The 18,730-nt window shown below is 50.0% G+C and overlaps 1 protein-coding gene and 1 pseudogene across 7 annotated transcripts in view; one reads left to right on the top strand and one right to left on the bottom strand.

Annotated features, from left to right (window-relative positions):
• The window catches only part of LOC150050789 (uncharacterized), a 203,156-nt gene that overhangs the window by 83,471 nt on the left and 100,955 nt on the right, over window positions 1-18,730 (bottom strand). The window lies entirely within an intron of this gene.
• LOC150050797 (rho GTPase-activating protein 27-like) overlaps window positions 255-18,730 on the top strand; it is a 39,545-nt pseudogene continuing 21,069 nt past the window's right edge. The window contains exons 1-2 of the transcript XR_016538222.1: window positions 255-339; window positions 2,552-3,228. The product of XR_016538222.1 is annotated as a rho GTPase-activating protein 27-like (transcript). The remainder of the gene's footprint in view (window positions 340-2,551; window positions 3,229-18,730) is intronic.

Here is an 18,730-nt window from a genome sequence, read left to right as displayed (position 1 = left end):
GTGTGGCCCAGGATCCCGGGATGTGCGCCGGGGGGGGGGGGGGGGGGAGGGTGGCGTCTCTAGTCCTGGGGCGCTGGCCCGGCCCAGAGGGGACAGGAAGCCAGGACACCGGGGATTCTCTCGCAACCGCAGCCCAGCCCCAGCCTGGGAGGAAGTTCTGTGGAGCGCACTCCGCCGGTGCCTCTCTGGTTATATTGTTGTACAGGAAACAGGGCAGCGCGGGAGTCTGGCGGTGGAGAAGGGAAGCACTGGCGGTGGAGAAGGGAAGCACCGGACGCCGAGCCCACGCGCGCCAGGCCGGGGCAAGTGGAAGCAAGGCCGGTGGGAAGACGTTCCAAGGTGCCCGGGCCGGAGGGAGGGGGCGCAGAACTTAGGGAGGGCGGCGAGGGTGCCCCCGGTGGCCGTCCTCTCCCGGGAGCTCCGCGCGCCGCCTCCCCTTCAAACCAAGCTGGAGCGGGAGCTGCGGAGGCCAGGAGCGGGGCGCAGGGGGCAAGATCGCCGTGGGCGAGGGGCCGCCTTCCGTCCAAGGGCGGGGAGGGGGCACCAGGTCTAGGTCCCAGCGCCGACCCAGGCGTTGACGCCGCGGGGGCCCGGGCACCAGGCAGCTCCTGCGGAGCTGTGCTGCTAGGATCCTCCCGCTCCCCATCGCTTTCCCCATCCCTTCCCCCAGGGACGGTGAGGTGAGGTGCGTGGCCCCTCCTAACACCCTACCCGAGGCACTGAGCTCTGGTGGGCGTCCCTGCCGTGGAAATCTCCTAATTTTCCCAGGCCTGGAAAGGGCCTGCGGCGGGCGGAGGGAGGTGCGTCCGGAACGGATAGCGCCGTCATTCCGGCTGCACCGGGTTAGTAGTTGGTGATTCCAGGCGCAAACAGCCTCGCTCGTAATGTGAACGTCAGGACGGCACACCCGGCCCCAGCTGTGCGTTTCGCAGAGCCGCCCGCCTGCGGGATGCGGGGTTGGGGGGGGGGGCGGTGGCGGAGGGAAGTAGACAGAGGCAGGACCCTGCGATCCCTGTTCGTGCCTTCCTCACGCCCTGCCCGCGCCCGGTCACACGCATCCCTCCAGGCAGCCTCTCCCGCATAGCCTCCCTTCTCACCGCCCGGGCCCAGCACCGGCGCTCGGAGGCACAGCTGCACTGGGGACTGGGGATAGCCCTGCTGAGTGGCCTTCTCTGCCTCTTCTTCCCCAGCCAGCCTCTGCTAGGCGTGGTGTCTCCCAGCCTCGCCCTCAGAAGCCCCGCCCTAGGAGATGGTGAGAGCCGAACCTGCAGCCCACCGGCTCCGCCCCTCCAGCGCATGGGCTTCTTGAGACCCGCCGGGCCTATGTGAGTGCCAGTGCGCCCGGGGCGGGGGTAGGGGGTGTGAGGGGCGTGTCCTGCCTCCAGTTTGTTGGCTCAGCCCTCAGTTTGCTCTCTGCCCCCCCCCCCGCCTCTTAGGGACTAGAGTATGGCCTGTGACTCAGTTAACACCCTATTCCCCGTGGAGGAATTTTTGAGAAAGAAGGAGGCGTCATGGCCTCCTAAATTCATTGTTCCTGGAGTCCCTAGCAAGAAGCGGGACTCCCAGTTTGGAGTCCCAAGTCACCTTTGAGGGGCAGGAGACCCAGGCGGTCAACGTGTGTTTGGAGGGACCAAGCAGTTTCGGAAGTACCCAGGCAAGATTTAACCTGCGGGCTCCGCCCACATCCCCCTCACCTCCCCGCCCTCCACCCCGCGAGTCCACACAGCAGGAGCCAGACTGAGCTGGCGCGGGGGGCGGGGCTCGTGGCGATCCCTCCGGGGCGCTGTGGAGAACACTGAGGACTCCTCCTAAGGAGTCACTCCAGGAACCGGGGCAAGACCCGGGACGGGTGCGCGGGCCACGAAGCCCAACCTCTCCGGAGAGGCAGGAGATGGCGCTGGTCGGTCAGTCGGTGAGGCCCGAAACCACTGGGGAAGGAAAGTAACTGAGAGAACCGGTTTCCCGGCCTCAGCCGGAGAAGCCAGTGTGTACCAAAGCGCTCCGACCCCTCCAAGGAGAAGAGCTCGGGGGCTGCGCCCGAGCCGGCGCCCCCGCCCCGCCCAGGCAGGCCCCGGGGGCGCAACGGGAGTTGGTAGGGTTCCTGGCAGGCTCCCAGACTGAGGACGGGAGCAGCTGGGGGCAGGGGCGAGTAGAGAAAGACTGTAATTCCCACTTCACAGACAAGGAAACAGGTTCCACCAACTTTTAGGCAAATGTCGTGTCAACCTTATCTCAGTTATCACCTTCTGTCTTTGAGCCAAGGCTTCCCTGGCAGTGAAATTGGGCCAGTAGAGCCACCCAGCTCCCCAGGGGCTGAATCGAGGCATGCCATCAAAGCCGCAGCAGGAAGCACTGTAGTTATTCCAATCCCGAGGAGCAGGTTGGGAGCTGATTGTGTCCGCCCAGCTCCCATTTCCGATGGGAAAACTGAAGCCGGGATGCGCAAGACCAGGACTCAAACAGCCAGCTCTTTGAACCGTGGGGCGGCGGGCCCTCACTGAGGTTCTTCTGAGGCCCTGACCTCGCTGACCCCTGTCCTTGTTGCCAGCAGGGAAGCCAGGGGGCCGCGCGATGGAGGCGGACGTGGAGGGGGACGTGTACGTGCTGGTGGAGCACCCCTTCGAGTACACGAGCAAGGATGGACGCCGCGTCGCCATTCAGCCCAACGAGCGCTACCGGCTGCTGCGGCGCAGCACGGAGCACTGGTGGCACGTGCAGCGCGAGCCCGGCGGCCGCCCCTTCTACCTGCCCGCGCAGTACGTGCGGGAGCTGCCCGCGCTCGGCGACCCGGCCACCACCCCGCCGCCGCCGCGCGCCGCGGCCGTCCCGGAGCCCCTGGCCTATGACTACCGCTTCGTCAGCGCGCACGCGCTCCCTGGCCCCGACTGCACCCCTGCCGACCCCCGGGGCCGAGCCAGCTCCCTGGGTGGCCCCGCGCGGCATCGGGCCACCGACCCGCGCAGCGGCCTAGCCCCGGGCCAGCCCTCCTGCCTGTACGTCCGGCCGCTGGCTCCGGTTCGGCCCGCGCAGTCCCTGGATGACCTGGCGCGCCCGGGCGCCGCGCCACCCGCAGGCCTCCTTGGGCGCAGCGGTCACGCCAAGGCCTGCAGCGTGGCGGGATCCTGGGTGTGCCCGAGACCCCTGGCGCGCAGCGACTCGGAGAACGTCTACGAGGCCATCCTGGACGTGCGCGGCCCTGGCCCGCCGCGAGACGAGAGCCCAAAGCAGGTAGGGCTGCCAAGAGGAGGCGGTGGTGGGGCGGGGGGAGGGTGGTGGTGGAGGAGGAGCGCTTGTCGTTTTCCCACACGCCTCCTACCGGGCCCCCTGGCTTCCGAGAAGCCCCATGTCCGCAATGTTGAAACAGGCTCGCGAATTCTGACTTGAAATTCCCAAATGTAGAAATTTTTTGACCAAACAGCTTGAGTCGATCAGAGGCTATTGATATTATTATTGATTATATTATTGTTACTCTACCCTGCCGTCGAGTAATCTTGGACAGGTGCGTGCCCCTTAAGTACCTTCTTAAATCCTGCCTTGTGGGTCTGCTAGCTGTGCTGGGGCAGGAGTTGGGCCAGATGAGATGATGGATGTGAAAATCAGTTGTCTGCTTCACTTGGGGGTTGCTTCAACTAGTTCATATTATTCATATATATTTCAAATATTTGGTGAGATTGTTTCAGGAAAAAGTCCGTTTCTGTTGAGGGTGATTCTCTTTCTGCTCCCCCATTCCAAATCTGGTTGTGTTAACCTGAAGTATTGAAAAGAGAATACAGGTAGGTGTGTGTGTCTGTGTGTGTGTGTGTGTGTGTGTGTGTGTGTGTGTGTGTGTGTGTGTGTAGGAAGCTCTCCTTCAGCTTTTTCACTCAAGGCTCGCACTCTACCATTTAAGCCATAGCTCCACTTCCAGCATTCTGCTGGTTAATTGGAGACAGAAGTTTCATACTTTCCTTCTCTGGGCTGGCTTCAAACTTCAGTCCCTCAGATCTCTGTCTCCTGAGAAGCTAGGGTTACAGGCATTAGCCATCATAGGGTATGTTTTTAAACGCTCTAACTGCCTACAAATGTTCACACTGGGACTGTGACATCTTCAAGTGCGGAACTTTTTAGGGAAGGGGCAGCCTGAGGTGGGTAAAGTTGCACAGTATCTGGCCTGACATCTGCCATCGTTCTGACATCTCCACCTTGTGGCCATGGCAGAGTACAGCACCTTGTGGGCTTGGACACTAGACCCTGGCCCTGCACCTCTGCCAGGGAGGGCTTCAGTCAGAATGCCAGGACTGCCCCTCAGCCCCCTCCCCCTCCCTTCACAGTAGGACAAGCTCCTAATGGAGCACTCCAATTCTCTCCACAACATAGATCCTACTAATGCTGCCCTGTGCCCACCCTCCACCCCCCACCCCACTACATACCTGGAAGTGGAGAATGACCTTAATGTTGAATCCCTGCATCTAGCCTAGAGATGACCCAGTATTTGATAAAGAGTGACAGACTCTATCCATGGCCAGGGCTCAGCAGGTCTGCCCAAGGGCCACCACTCCAAGCCTTTGGACCAAAAAGGAGACTCTCCCCCTACCCTCAGGTCCTTGCATCTCCTGAGAAAAGAAATCACCCCCAGCCAGCCACCAGTCTGCTCAGTGTCACCTTTGCCCTCCTCCTTTCTTCAGCATTAGCACTTTCCTAGATGGAGGGGGTTATGGTGAGGTTGCATTCACATGAGAAACAGGGGTGTCTGCCAGAGACCTGAGTGGTAGACAGACACTGCTGCCTGGTCCCATTTGTGGTCCTCAAGGACTCACTTAGCATCTCTGGTCCCATTGTCTCATCTGTGCTAAGTGTAATGGCACAAGGATCACACTACCTGTGATCACACTTGACTCCCGGTCAACTATGGCTCTCCCTGACACCCTGTCCTGAGCAAACTCCAGGGTTGTGGAATTGGTGCTCCCTCTGGGAAGGAAACCCCACCCATGCACTTCCTTGTTCCAGGCAAACAGCCAGCGATGGGAAGGAATTTCCTGAAAGGTGAGCCTGCCTCTTTCCCCCAGAGGATGCAGATGTGGGGTGTCCCCTCCCCCACTCACTTGTTCATGATGCATGAACTGACTGAATGCTGGCCAGGCGCCAGGTGAGCCTTTAATCTGGAGATGACTAAGACAGGGCTACCTACCTGAGATGCCCATTCTGTGGGACAGGCGACCAGTGGAAGGGAATAGATGCTTCTATCAGGCATGGTACAGGCCGGATTGGTACAGGTGATGGAGCTACTCTGTGGGTCCTGTGGAACATGGGTGGGGGAGGTGTGGGCACCCAGGGATTGCCTCCATGCAGTCCTATGCGGCCTGGCTAGCACTCAGAGATGGGGCATGGGTTTGGCACGGCTGGCATCTGCTCCTCAAGCAGGGACACCTCAAGCAGAAGCATTGAGCTTTTGCCAGGGATTTGGACTTTACTCTGTTGCTATTGGAAGGCTCAGTGTGAAGAAAGGAGGAGTCTTGAAGAAAGAGCCCTATAGCCAAGGCTGTAAGAATGGCCAAGGAAGCTGGGAAGGTGGCTTAGTAGTAGAGTGCTTGCCTAGTACGCATGAAGCCCTGAGTTTGATTCCTCAGTACCACATAAACAGAAAAGGCCAGAGTGTCACTGTGGCCCAAGTGATAGAGAACTAGCCTTGAGCAAAAGAAACTCAAGGAGAGTGCCCAGGTCCTGAGTTCAAGCCCCAGGACTGGCAAAAAAAAAAAAAAGAACAACCAAGAACCTTTGTGGTCTCCTGGGCTGGTGATGGGAGCTTCTGCAGGGTCTAACTGCAGGGCTGGGGGAAGGACGGGGTTATTAGATTGAGTGCTTAGCTTCTCACATACACTAACCAGCAGACAGGGTGGGGTTTGCTGAGGGCATGGGGAGAAGTGGGGCAAAGGAAATTCCTGGGGAGCACACTTTGATGGAGTTAGCAGAAGGAATTGCCCCAGCCCGCGGGGTTCAGTCAACTGAGACCCGAGAGGGAACCGTACCTAAATGAGTGGGACAGACAAACACAAAGAATGAGACCAAGACAGTGTTCTGATCAAGGTCTGTTTATTGAAAGTCAGAGGGGGTTTATATAGGGCTCTAAAGCAGGGGCTAGCGCAGCAGAATTTTTACTTTGCAAGATTCATTATAGGCAGGAAAAGGAGGTTTGGGAAGACAGGAGATGGAGCAAGTGACCTGTCAAGATAACACTTAGCGTAAATCAGAATAGTCTCTAAATTAACTGTCAAGATATCAGTCCAGATGCTTCTTGACACAGAGCAAAGTGACTTATAAATTATGATAGCAGTTCGGATGTCTCCTGGCACGGAGTAAAGCAACCGGTAAATAAAGATAATGATCCAGATGTCTTTTAGCACAAATTAAGCAGCCTAAAACTTTTTACTAAGCTATCATATTAAAAGTTTTAGACAGCAAGTTAAGAGACCCTGAGGCAGTCTCCAACAAGTCCCCCTTTTTTGTTTTTAATATAGAACGCATATGGCAACATTGGTGACGATAGGCATTAATCTGAGAGGGGAGACAGAGGCACTGATCCTTCATGCACTTTGGAGGTGGAACAAGGGGAGCGAACTGTTGGTTGGCAGTCGAGTCCCTTATTCAAAGCCTCAGGTGTCGTTTTGAGAAGGAGGGGGTTGTCAGGGGAAACGGTCCCGTACTCACAAGGCTACGTCCCATGATGATGCGACACCAACCCCTATGCTATTGTGCGTATCTCTCAAGGGGTCCCACATGCTAGCTTTACTAGCCCCTTTGCACTAGCAGTGCACCTCTTACGCAGATGCCTTCACCCAGAGGGTGTGCGCCATGTGGGACTAAGGCGCAGTCTCCATAGGATAGCCACATGGTACATCCAGGTCTTCGAGAGCCAATTGATGATAATGAACTTGTATGGGTTTTGCCATCACGGTATCTACCTGCTGCTTTATGAATGAAACAAGCCTATTAACAATACATGGTCCAATCATAGCAATTAGTAATAGAGCAAGCAAGGGTCCTAGCAGGGGCAAGAGATAAGGTAAGAGTCCATTGAATCCGCTCCAGAGGGGGTTATCAGCCAGCTCTTTTCGCCTTCTTTCCAAATCCTCCTGAAGGTTTTTGATTTTGTCCCCGATGATGCCAGACTTGTTTGCATAGAAGCAACATCGTTCCTGTAAAGCCAAACAGATACCTCCCTTTTCTGCAGTTAACAGATCTAGCCCTCTCCTGTTCTGAAGTACTACCTCTGCCAAGGAATCTAGCTGGTCCTGTAAATCTTGGACAATACTGGATAATGACTGTACATCTCCAATTCCCATCACCAAGAGTTTTTCCAGTCCTTTCAGGAAACAGTTGTGCGGTGGTGGTGGAATCAGGCAGGGCAGAATATGTGGCAGCAGCTTCATCTCTCAGGGACTCCAATGGAATGTCACACCTCCTGCTGGATTGCCTACAAATTTCTGCACAAACTGGTTAAAGAAGCTTAACCTAAGGCCTGACTTCGGTGAATTCTCCCAATGATTCCCTGGTCCCTTTATCTAAAGGGGATTGATGGCCGGAGATTCAGCTTTTGTAACTTCTTCAAGCTGACTCAGGGGCGTTGTCTCTGTACTTGACCAGGGACCTTAAAAAGTTTAGCCTATTTTACCAAGGGGTTGCCAGGATTAGCTATCAGGAACAATGATTTGCTCCGAACTAGAGATCATATTCAACATTTAACGACTGCACAAACCTTCTTTGGCTACAATAGTTTAGCCTACTTAGCACCCATTTGCAAAGGCATTTTCTTGATTGTCTGGGGAACTTAATCCCTGCGACTCTAACTATGCTTCAGTTGCCAGATCTAAACAGATAGTAGGGACACAAGCCTCAGATCCACAAACTTTCCTGAATTTGTGGCTGGTGTCAAACCAAATTTCACTTAGTCAGAACTACCACTATCACAGATGATTGACAAGTTCCTGCCCAGTTATGAAAGGCACGGGCATTAGTAAGGCATGCTTACAAACTATTCTATGACCTCCCGACTCTGATTAATATTGAATAGCTAAGCACAAGTGACTCTAGGATCTGACACCATCTCTGCCATCCAAGCAGTGGCTTACTTGCTTTCATCCCAATAGTGTCTCTTCACACCCGGATAAACATCCCATTGGCATTTCACTCTGTTGGTTGCTGGACTTGAACTCAGGGTCTGGGTGCTGTCCCTCAACTCTCCAGCTCAAGGCCAGCACTCTGCCACTTTGAGCTCCAAAGCAACTCTGCCTCAGCATCCTGCTGGCAGATTAGACACCACAGTCTCACAGGGACCTTGCTTTGCCCGGGCTGGCTGGAAACTGCAGCTTTCAGATCAATGAGTCCTACAAAAGGCCACGTTACTCCAATTAGAAGCAACAAGGTGGTCAACTCAGAAATAGTCTAAGCATGATCTTACCTGGAACCTGGTAAGAGCCAAAGTTACATCTGAATGAGGATCTGCTGTCTTTCTCCATGGGCCTGCTGGAGATTGCTTTAAAGTAACTTACAAGAGTAAGCTGAAATAGCAATTAAGCAACCATTTTGGTAGTCCTAATTTTCCTTTTTTCTCTTTCTTGAAACAAACATTTAGGACAACTTCACTTTCAAACTTTGTTCAGAAACCCATTTCTAATGTTCTTTAAAACTTTTACAGATATTTGCTTAAACATTTAACTCTTTAGTCTTTATTTGTATTTGAAAAACCTTCAAGGGCTCAAGGAACTTCCTTTTGTCTCCAGGCCCCCTAGGGCTCAAGGCTCTCCCCTTGCCTTAGAAGAGGCTTTTTGTTATTTCCTGCAGTTTAGATTACTGCCTGGAACTCCTACAACAGTTTAAACTCAAATAACACTTTTTCCCTAATGCAAGAACTACGGACATCAGTGCACCAAAAGTCTTAAGTCTGGACTTAGTTTCCTTCCCTTTTTTTTTTTTTTTTAAATACACCCAATTGCATGGGTACATTCCTTTAAAATACTAATCATATTATCCACATTTTACCATTAGATTTCTAGTGTCAGTTTGCAAGGAAAAAAGATGAAGATGATCCTAAGTTTTCCGTCCTTTCTCTTGGCATTTGATTACCTAAACAGTTTTAAAAGACAGGCAAAGTTTCTGAGATTGATAAACAATTTACAGTTAAATCTCTAATACATGTCTCCAAGCTTTAACTTAAGGAAATAAATTTCAAAGTCCTTAATTTTTTCTGTGCTAAACAGGATACAATGTTTACAATGTAAACAGCTCTATGCATTACAATATCAAATTTTTAAAATGCAGATTTTAGGATCTTTAGAAAAATACTTTTTACCAGTTTCTCTTTAAAACAATGCACCTTTGAGACATAGGAAACATTTAAACCTAATACTTTTCCTGAAGTTTAAACTTAGATCTACCCAATTGCTTTTGTGTTTCAAGTATGAACTCATCCATTTTATACAGCATGCTGAGAATTTAACCTTGAATATGCTCACTCACTCATTCACACACATTCATACTCAAAGATCTTAAAGCTCACAAAATTAATATCGGCCGTTCATTTTCCGGAAGTTTGTGTCAAGAGAGCTTTGCCAATTTTACTCTTGCAGGTGAGAACCAGGTTCAAAACAAAACTTTTTGCAAGGCAACTTAGCTGGAATTTATTTTTCCAGGGCTTGTTACAACTGCAGACACGCGGGGGCGGCCATACCAGGCCCAGAAATGTTCAAATAAATAACAAAGACATATACACACATAAAAATCACAAGGATCCATATTTAGAACTGGTACCAATGTACCAGGAAAAATATGTAACACGAACAAGACAGAGAAGCAGAGACTTTTAAGTAACTCCTAAACTTTTGATGGCATGCCTGGCCTTAAACTACCAGAGTGACAGAAAGAGATTTCCATCCCCTGGTAGCTGGCAGACGGAGGCCATCCTAATCTACCTACAAAAACCTCTGAAACAAAATCAGACATTGACATATAACAAGAAAATTGGACTCAATCAGATACACTTAACACAAAAACATGAGCTCAGATGAATGTTTTCACCAAACAGCTATTTTTAGATTTAGACATGTCTTGCTGGTGGGACTCTCAGGCATGCCCTGTTATCGACAAGAAACTCAGAAGGGGGGGTCAAGGCGTCCCTTGACCACCCAGGCCTTAGAGACCTTGCTGCGTCCAGCCTTCTTTTCTCTCTGTTTTAGGACCACAGTGCACTTTCTTAAAAACAAAACAAAACAAAACAAAACACAGACATACAGGGGGTCGGCCGATTTCTACTTACCTCTGGAGGCCTTTGCTTTTCACCTGGGCATCTTTTACAAAAAAGGTTGTTAAAGGAAAACCACTGTTTCTAGAAAAAGGCAATCTTTTATCTCAATAGCATAAATATACAAATTATTAGGAATTGGTGAAAGACTTGGGAGCCCTGGTTGGGTGATTCCCATGAGCATATTTACTGCGGGGAGATTATGAAGAAACCTGTATTTGAAGCTTGTATTTGCCTGATCCTTATTAATTTTAGTAGCCCCAATTGTTTTTTTCCCGTCTATGCGATTAGACTGTGGCCCCTAGAATTGGGGGAGCAGTTCCATGTCAATTTTTTCATAACTAATGCAGTCGTCATAGAATGTCACAACATCCATATCTTGTCTCTCCCTAGAGATTATAGGAGCAGTGGCTGAATGGCTCTGGCCAGAACAGGGGGCATGCCAATTGCTAAGATGCTGCTAGGCCAGCTACACACAGGAGCTGGGCCTGCAGCAGTTTCTAGGCCGGAGGCCTTTGCTTTTCTTTTCCAAGCCCTTGGCCGGGAAGAATTCCTTGACTAAGCATTTGCTGTGTTACAATCTCATTTGGCCTGCACATAAAAAGCTTCATTTGAGAGAGAATAGCCCTCCCCCATAAGTTAACTGGGATATTTGGAACTACATAGGGCTGAACTGTGCCTTTACTTCCTTCTTGATCCTCCCATGTTAAAACTTTTGAGCTCTGGAGAGGGTTGGAAGACTGGCCGATTCCTTTTAAATGTGTTAATGAGGGGTAATAAAGCCAATTGAGCGATTCTCTGTCCCGGATAAATAGAGACAGGGCCGTCCTGTGCAGAGGCCATGATTTTTATCTCACCTGTGTAATCATTATCAATTATGCCAGGTGAAATATTAAGTTCCTGAATAACTGAGCTGCCTCTTCCTAAAATAAGGCCAAATACATTTGGCGGCAGGGGCCCAAACACTCCGGTGCATAGGAGCTGGGTTCCCGCCTCAGGGGTTAGTATTATATGGGTGGAGGAACAGAGGTCAAGTCCTGAGCTCCCTGGGGTGGCACGTGTGAGGGATGAGACACTGCAGGGGCCACCTGTTGTGGGGGAACAAATCTGACTGCCCCAGAAGTTTGTTGACTGGGGTCCTGAGGCTGGCCGCTCCTGTAGTTTCCCGCCGGCCCAGAAGTTAAAGGTTTTCCTTGAATATCTGTCTTGGAGTGGCACTCGGAAACCCAATGTCTGCCCTTTTTACATCGTGGACAAAAGGGCAGAATTTGTCCCTGCTGTGGGGAGTTCCCTGGAGCTGAGTTAGTAGTTTTGGGCTGGGGGCACTCCCGAGCAAAATGTCCGGCCTGACGACAGTTAAAGCACAGGCGCGTTTTTTCTGGGTGTAACTCTTTGAGCGCCGCTCCGATAGCTAGGCCAATATTGCGGGAGGTGGGGTCTACATCTGAGCAGATTTTTATATAATCAGAGAGAGTCTTAAGACACCGATGAGGCCATAAGGCAGCTTGGCAGGCGGCATTGGCGTTTTCAAAAGCCAGATGTTTAATGAAATCACTCTCAGTTTCATCCCTACCAGAAATACGTTCAGCGGCTTCAGTAAGCCTCCCCACCAACTCATTATAGGGCTCTTGTGGTCCCTGACGAACTTTAGCAATAGAGGAAAAAATAGAGCCGGGGGAAGGTATTGCTTTCCAAGCCTGCAGCGCGGCAAGCCGGATCTGTGCTAACAACCTAGGAGAAAACCTGGCTTGCCGCTCATTGGTGTTATAGGGAGCCTGTCCTAATAATTTTTTAAGCGTCCACTTGGCCGTTTCTGGTCTAAGGACATTACTATTTTCTTGTTCCCGACACCTCTCTGTATAATCAGCTTTCCAGGAGAGATATTGACCTTGGCTAAGAACTGCTTTTGCCAGGATCTCCCAATCGTAAATAGTGAGGTATTGTGAACACAAGCTCTCCAGCAAAGACAGAGTAAAAGGGGCAGTCGGCCCATAGGAGGAAACAGCGTTCTTTAATTCTTTAATTTGTTTAAATTTGAAAGGCTGATAATTATTTGGGGCTCTGAGGGTTAACCGGGGGCCTCTTCCTCCCTCTTCTTCTGACTCCTCTTCACTCTGATTATCAGAGTGTTCTGTCTGATCTCCTTGAGGGGAGTCATTTTCCGATTCTCCTTCATCCTGCTCCGGGGTTCCTGCCTCCTTGTTTTGGCTCTCGCCATTCTGGGGTAATTTAATCTGAGAGCGAGTGACTGGAAAGACAAGTAAGGGAGGGGCCTGCTGTTTTACCTGAGATTTGTGTGGATTCTTTAAGGGTCTAACTTTTAACTGGGAGGAGATGTCCAAATCAAGCAAGGCCTGCAATGTTAGCCTGCTGTGAGTTTGCGGAGGGAGGAGGGGTCAGAGTCTCCTCGCAGAATATCATTGAGGGGCAAAAAGATATTATTAGGCAATTTTAAATAAGGCCTAAGCCATTGAATATCTAAGGGTATGGAGGCAGTCAACACGAAATTGACTTTATCAGGAGCTATTTGCAAGCCAAGGTTAAGAAAGGCCTTAGAAAGTAGATCTGGCCTGTTCTGAGCCTCCAACAAAATATCATCAGGGTGTAGTGGAATTGTAAAAAAGCAATCTTTAAGATCAATGATCATTTTATCCACATAAAAACAATTCCTTGTCAAACACATTTGGTAAAGGCTATTTACAGTGTACATGGCCAAGCATGCACTATTTATAGTTTCAAGCAGAAAATGTTCCTTATTTGACCACAATTGCAATAATTACATGAAAATTCTTATAAAAACATGAATCTTCTTAATTATTTAAACAGTCTCCAACTCTTTGCCATATAACCTCATTAATCGTTCCCTCTTTGGGGAACCAAGGACATAATTCTTCGAAAAATGCCTTTGAATCTTTCTTTCTAACCCAAGTTCCTTGTGTGTTGAGTGAAGCCTTTAAGCCTTGAACAAACAACTCTTGCTTACTAAGTTTCTGTCCCAATTCGTCGAATTTCTCCTACCTTGGCAGTGGACGCAGGCGGGTACTCCTCGTCCTCTGAATTTGGGGTGGCTAAGACTGCGCAGTCCTTCTTCGGTGGCGACGGCTTTAGGCGCTGTTCCCGTGCCTCGAGCCCCACGTCGGGCGCCAATCTGCCCCGGCCCGCGGGGTTCAGTCAACTGAGACCCGAGAGGGAACCGTACCTAAATGAGTGGGACAGACAAACACAAAGAATGAGACCAAGACAGTGTTCTGATCAAGGTCTGTTTATTGAAAGTCAGAGGGGGTTTATATAGGGCTCTAAAGCAGGGGCTAGCGCAGCAGAATTTTTACTTTGCAAGATTCATTATAGGCAGGAAAAGGAGGTTTGGGAAGACAGGAGATGGAGCAAGTGACCTGTCAAGATAACACTTAGCGTAAATCAGAATAGTCTCTAAATTAACTGTCAAGATATCAGTCCAGATGCTTCTTGACACAGAGCAAAGTGACTTATAAATTATGATAGCAGTTCGGATGTCTCCTGGCACGGAGTAAAGCAACCGGTAAATAAAGATAATGATCCAGATGTCTTTTAGCACAAATTAAGCAGCCTAAAACTTTTTACTAAGCTATCATATTAAAAGTTTTAGACAGCAAGTTAAGAGACCCTGAGGCAGTCTCCAACAGGAAAGGTGGCTTAGTAGTAGAGTGCTTGCCTAGTACGCATGAAGCCCTGAGTTTGATTCCTCAGTACCACATAAACAGAAAAGGCCAGAGTGTCACTGTGGCCCAAGTGATAGAGAACTAGCCTTGAGCAAAAGAAACTCAAGGAGAGTGCCCAGGTCCTGAGTTCAAGCCCCAGGACTGGCAAAAAAAAAAAAAAGAACAACCAAGAACCTTTGTGGTCTCCTGGGCTGGTGATGGGAGCTTCTGCAGGGTCTAACTGCAGGGCTGGGGGAAGGACGGGGTTATTAGATTGAGTGCTTAGCTTCTCACATACACTAACCAGCAGACAGGGTGGGGTTTGCTGAGGGCATGGGGAGAAGTGGGGCAAAGGAAATTCCTGGGGAGCACACTTTGATGGAGTTAGCAGAAGGAATAAAATATGCTAGAGAAGAAACAGCCAGGGAGCAAGGAAGAAAAGCAGGAGTGTGCTGACCAGAAGCCAAAGAAAATGTCCAGAGAAAGGGAGAGGATAATGATGCCAGGCGTGTTGGCACATACCTGCAATCCCAGCTACATGGGATGTAGAGGCAGGAGAACCTTGAGTTTGAGACCAGTCTGAGCACAAAGGTCTCAAAAACTGAAGAAAAGCCAAAAGATTTATATGTATAGCTCAAGTATTACAGTACTTGCCTAGAATGCTCGAAGTCCAATATACAGCACCCCCAAAAGGAGTGCAGAAAAACAGAAAGGCTAAATTTGAAAAAGGCTTTTGGACGTTTATCTGAAGTGGCCACTAGAGGGCCAGCTGAGGGCAGAGGGCAGTGGGTCAAGGGTGATAGATGCAGCTGGAAAGGCTTGGCAGGGGAGGAGGGAGAATAAGGATGGAGGACAGAGGCTCCCCTGAGTTTAAGTGATAGAGCTGGTGAGGGAGAGGATGAGGAGATAGGATTTCTGGGGGGGGGGGGGGGGAAGATGTGGCCCAGAAGCACACATACCAAGATGGAGGTGACACAGGCACAGGGCCTTTGGGGAAGGTGGGATCAGCTGGGTCTCAGCAGACCACTCTGCAGGGCCAGGGACCCTGCCGATGACAGTGTTACATACTCTTGCTATTCACCAGTCACTCAAGCAGCAGTGTAGGCTGCTCACCAAAGGGGCATAAAATGCAACAATACAATGTCCCTCCAAGGCCTATGCTGTGGGCTAGGGTCCTAGCTGCTAGCCTAGGTGTACAGAATAAAACATGCTGAGAGGTCTTATGTCTAGTCAAATGTCCCATAGTCTGAGTGTCTAGGCTGCATCTAGCCAAGTCCGTTCTAAGCTTGTTGATCTCACACTCCACCCTGGCTAACATGCCTCAGCCAGGCAGCCTTTAGGGTTGACTACACTGTGCCTCTTCTGCAAGAATAGTACAAACTGGTGGGGGTTGGGGGGGGAATGGGGACCAAGACAAGTGGAAGGGAATCAATATATGTGAATTAATGCACCGTCTATCTGGCAAATATCATGTAACCCTTCTATTAATTACAATAAAAATATATGAAAAAAAAGAATAGTACAAGCTGCAGTGGGTCAAATGCCCCCAAATTTATATGGGGTTAGGGCTAGGGAAGAAGGCCCCAGCAGCTCCTTCAAGGAAACAAGGCAGCCACCAGGTGGCCTCTGCACCCCTCCCCCACGGTGTGGCCACCATCCCTGGCCCAACCCCAGAGGTGGGGCACCTCAGGGCAAGATCTGGAAAGGAGCCCACCTCTGCTGCCCTGGCATTGGCCGCTGGCAGGACAGAATTACAATCCTGCATTACAACTTCTTGGACAAACAGGCAGGGAGGCACCACACCTGAGCCTGCCCTGGACAGAGCCCCAGGGTCTCTGGTTCTTCCCTTCTCTTCTACCAGGAACTGTGAGTGACCCAGGGAACTATGGGAGTGCTGGGAGAAAGGAGGGTAGGCTAGGGTTTTTCTTTACCCCTGCCCTCCCCCACCCCCATATCTGGCTTGTACACTTCCTGGGATAACCTCTTTTCAATAGACTCACTTACCTGTCTCCCCACTTCAAGCGAGCTGGAAGTGGTGGAAGGGGTTGGTAGGAGCAGGGAATATAGCCCAAAATAAGGGGATCCAATGAGACGCCTTGTCCCTCCTTTCTCTTCAACCTGATTCCTCTCACCCCACTTGTCTCCTTGCTAAAGCCAATGATTTCTTCACATTGGACTTGGCTTCTTCCCCCACCCCTCACCCCACCACCTGATGACCCAGGAATTTAGTGCTCAGCTTGACCTGGCTTGGGAATGAGCAAGTTCTTGGGGTACCCCCTCCTCCCTTCACCATACTTTCCTGGATACCCAGAGCTCTCACCACGTACATCTCCCTCCACATGCAGGCTGGGATGTGGCCTTTTGTCCTCTGAGCAGCTCCCTGGAGCCTGGGTTAACTGTCACCCCAAGTTTCTGGTTCCCTTCAGCTCAGAGGCCACAAGTTAGGTTTTGGACTAGCTCTCTCCTTCCTGCTTCCTGATGAACCGAGCAGTTGGCCACCTCTGAACCCATTTTCTCATCCTTTTAGAGCTGTGCAGTGTGAAAAGGGATGGAGTTCAGTGCTGAGTGCCAGCTTCAGTTGGCTTGGTCAGTGCCAGATACTGCAGTGGTGGAAGGCCCTGGTTGTGATGATTTGGGGGGGGGGGTGGCAGGAAATGTGCTCTATGGCAGCTTTGGCAGGATTGGAAGCTGGACCTGGGCAGATAAGCAAGGGGATTGAGGGCAAAAGTGTTCCTGGTTACATTCAGGAACCTGTTTCTAAATTGAGGAAGAATTCTGCTGTTGAGGGGTTTCCAGAATGCTGTCCAGGTGACCCTGGGGAGCCACCAGCCTCCTCTGCTTCTGGCTGGAGGGCCCTTGTGAGACATACAGGTGAAGTAGCACCTGCCTCTAGTCTTGGGGAGCAGAGGAACCAGCAGGAGCTACCTTCAGATACTTCCTGGTCACAAGAGTGGAACGCTCCTGGGTCTATTCCAATGTGTGAATTGCTATAACCCCTACCCCCATAAAATGATTTAATCTCATTGGAAATGTTTGGATAGCAGGGACATTTCCGTCTACTTCTGCTAGCATTTGGGTTTCTGCGGGTGTGTGTGTTCCATTTCCTAGGTTTTTGTGGTAGGTTTCCATGGTCACTTGTGTCACAGTGGGATGATGCTTCCTGCTTTCTAGCTTGCGCTTATATTCCCAGGGAGGAAAGGGTGATGCTGTGCAGGCACTGGGAAGGTAACAAGAAGTAAGGCCCTTGCCCTCCAGTAGCTTGCTGTCCAGGAGACAAGACTGGCCAACAAGCAGGGTGCGGGTGCTTCACACCTATAGTCCTAGGGAAGAAATCTCCAATTAACCCCCCCCACACACACACACACTAAGAGACAGCACCTAGACCCTGAGTCCATGCCCTAGGACTGCCCAGGAAAAAAAAAAAAATATATATATATATATATATATAAATATTGTGGGTTTGTTTGTGTCTGAACAAATAATTTTGCTAAGTTTTCATAGACATAAAGAAAAAATGTATATTCTCTATTTAAAGAACATAATGTTTCCTGTAGATAAATCGAGTTTATTGGTTATTCAGACTTTTACACTCAGGGCTGAGAGTTTGGCCTAGTGGTAGAGTGCTTGCCTAGCATTCACGAAGACCCGGGTTCAATTCCTCAGTACCACGTACATAGAAAAAAGCTGGAAGTGGTGGTAGAGCTCTAGCCTTGAGACAGTCCAAGAACAGTGCTCAGGCACTGAGTTCAAGCCCAGGACTGAGAAAAAAAAAAAAAAGGCTTTTATGTCCTTAGAATGCTTTCTGTTTTTTCTTTTCTTTTCTTTTTTTTTTTTTTTTTTTTTTTTTTTTTTTTTTTTGCCAGTCCTGGGCTTGAGCTCAGGGCCTGAGCACTGTCCTTGGACTTTCTCAAGGCTAGAGCTCTACCACTGGAGCCTCAGCACCACTTCCGGCTTTTTTCTATGTATGTGGTACCAAGGAATCGAACCCGGGTCTTCATGCATGCTAGGCAAGCACTTTAACCACTAGGCCAAACTCCCGGCCCTTTTTTCTTTTCTTTTACGTAAGTACTGGGGCTTGAACTCCAAGCCTGTCCCTTAGCTTTTTTTTTTTTTTTTTTGCCAGTCCTGGGCTTAAGCTCAGGGCCTGAGCACTGTCCTTGGATTTTTCTCAAGGCTAGAACTCTACCACTTGAGCTTCAGCACCATTTCTGGCTTTTTCTAAGTATGTGGTACCAAGGAATTGAACCCGGGTCTTCGTGCATGCTAGGCAAGCACTCTACCACTAGGCCAAACTCCCAGCCCCCTTAGCTTTTTTTTTACTCAAGGCTGACACTCTACTACTTGAGCCACTAGTCCATTTTCATTGTTGCTGGTTAATTGGAGATAAGAATCTCACCAATTTTTCTGCCTGTATTGCTTTTGAACTACAGTCCTCAGATCTCATCCCCCTGAGTAGCTAGAATTACAGGCATGAACCTGTAATCTGGGTTTTATAATTAGTGGTAATGCTATTGGGAGCATACAGACTTTGTTCTGATGGAAGCTGTCCAGTCATTACCTGCTGTCTATCTTCAACCTATTTTGGGGTTTAACTTTCTATTTCACCCTTCTATTTGGCTTTATATTTTACATTTGCCTAGCATCTCTTGGTATCCTTTTCTTTCAACCATAATCATCTATTTAAAGATCACCTTTCTGGTATGTGTGACATGGCAGTACTTTTTCACTGAAACTCACTCTGCAAAGCAAGAATCCAGTCTCCTGACATTTCATTTAATAA

The sequence above is a fragment of the Megascapheus bottae genome, chromosome 17 (genome assembly GCF_031878675.1).
Source record: "Megascapheus bottae isolate mThoBot1 chromosome 17, mThoBot2.hap1, whole genome shotgun sequence".
Lineage (NCBI taxonomy): Eukaryota > Metazoa > Chordata > Mammalia > Rodentia > Geomyidae > Megascapheus > Megascapheus bottae.
Note: the sequence above shows the minus strand (reverse complement) of the source record. Positions and strands in the feature narration are given on the sequence as shown.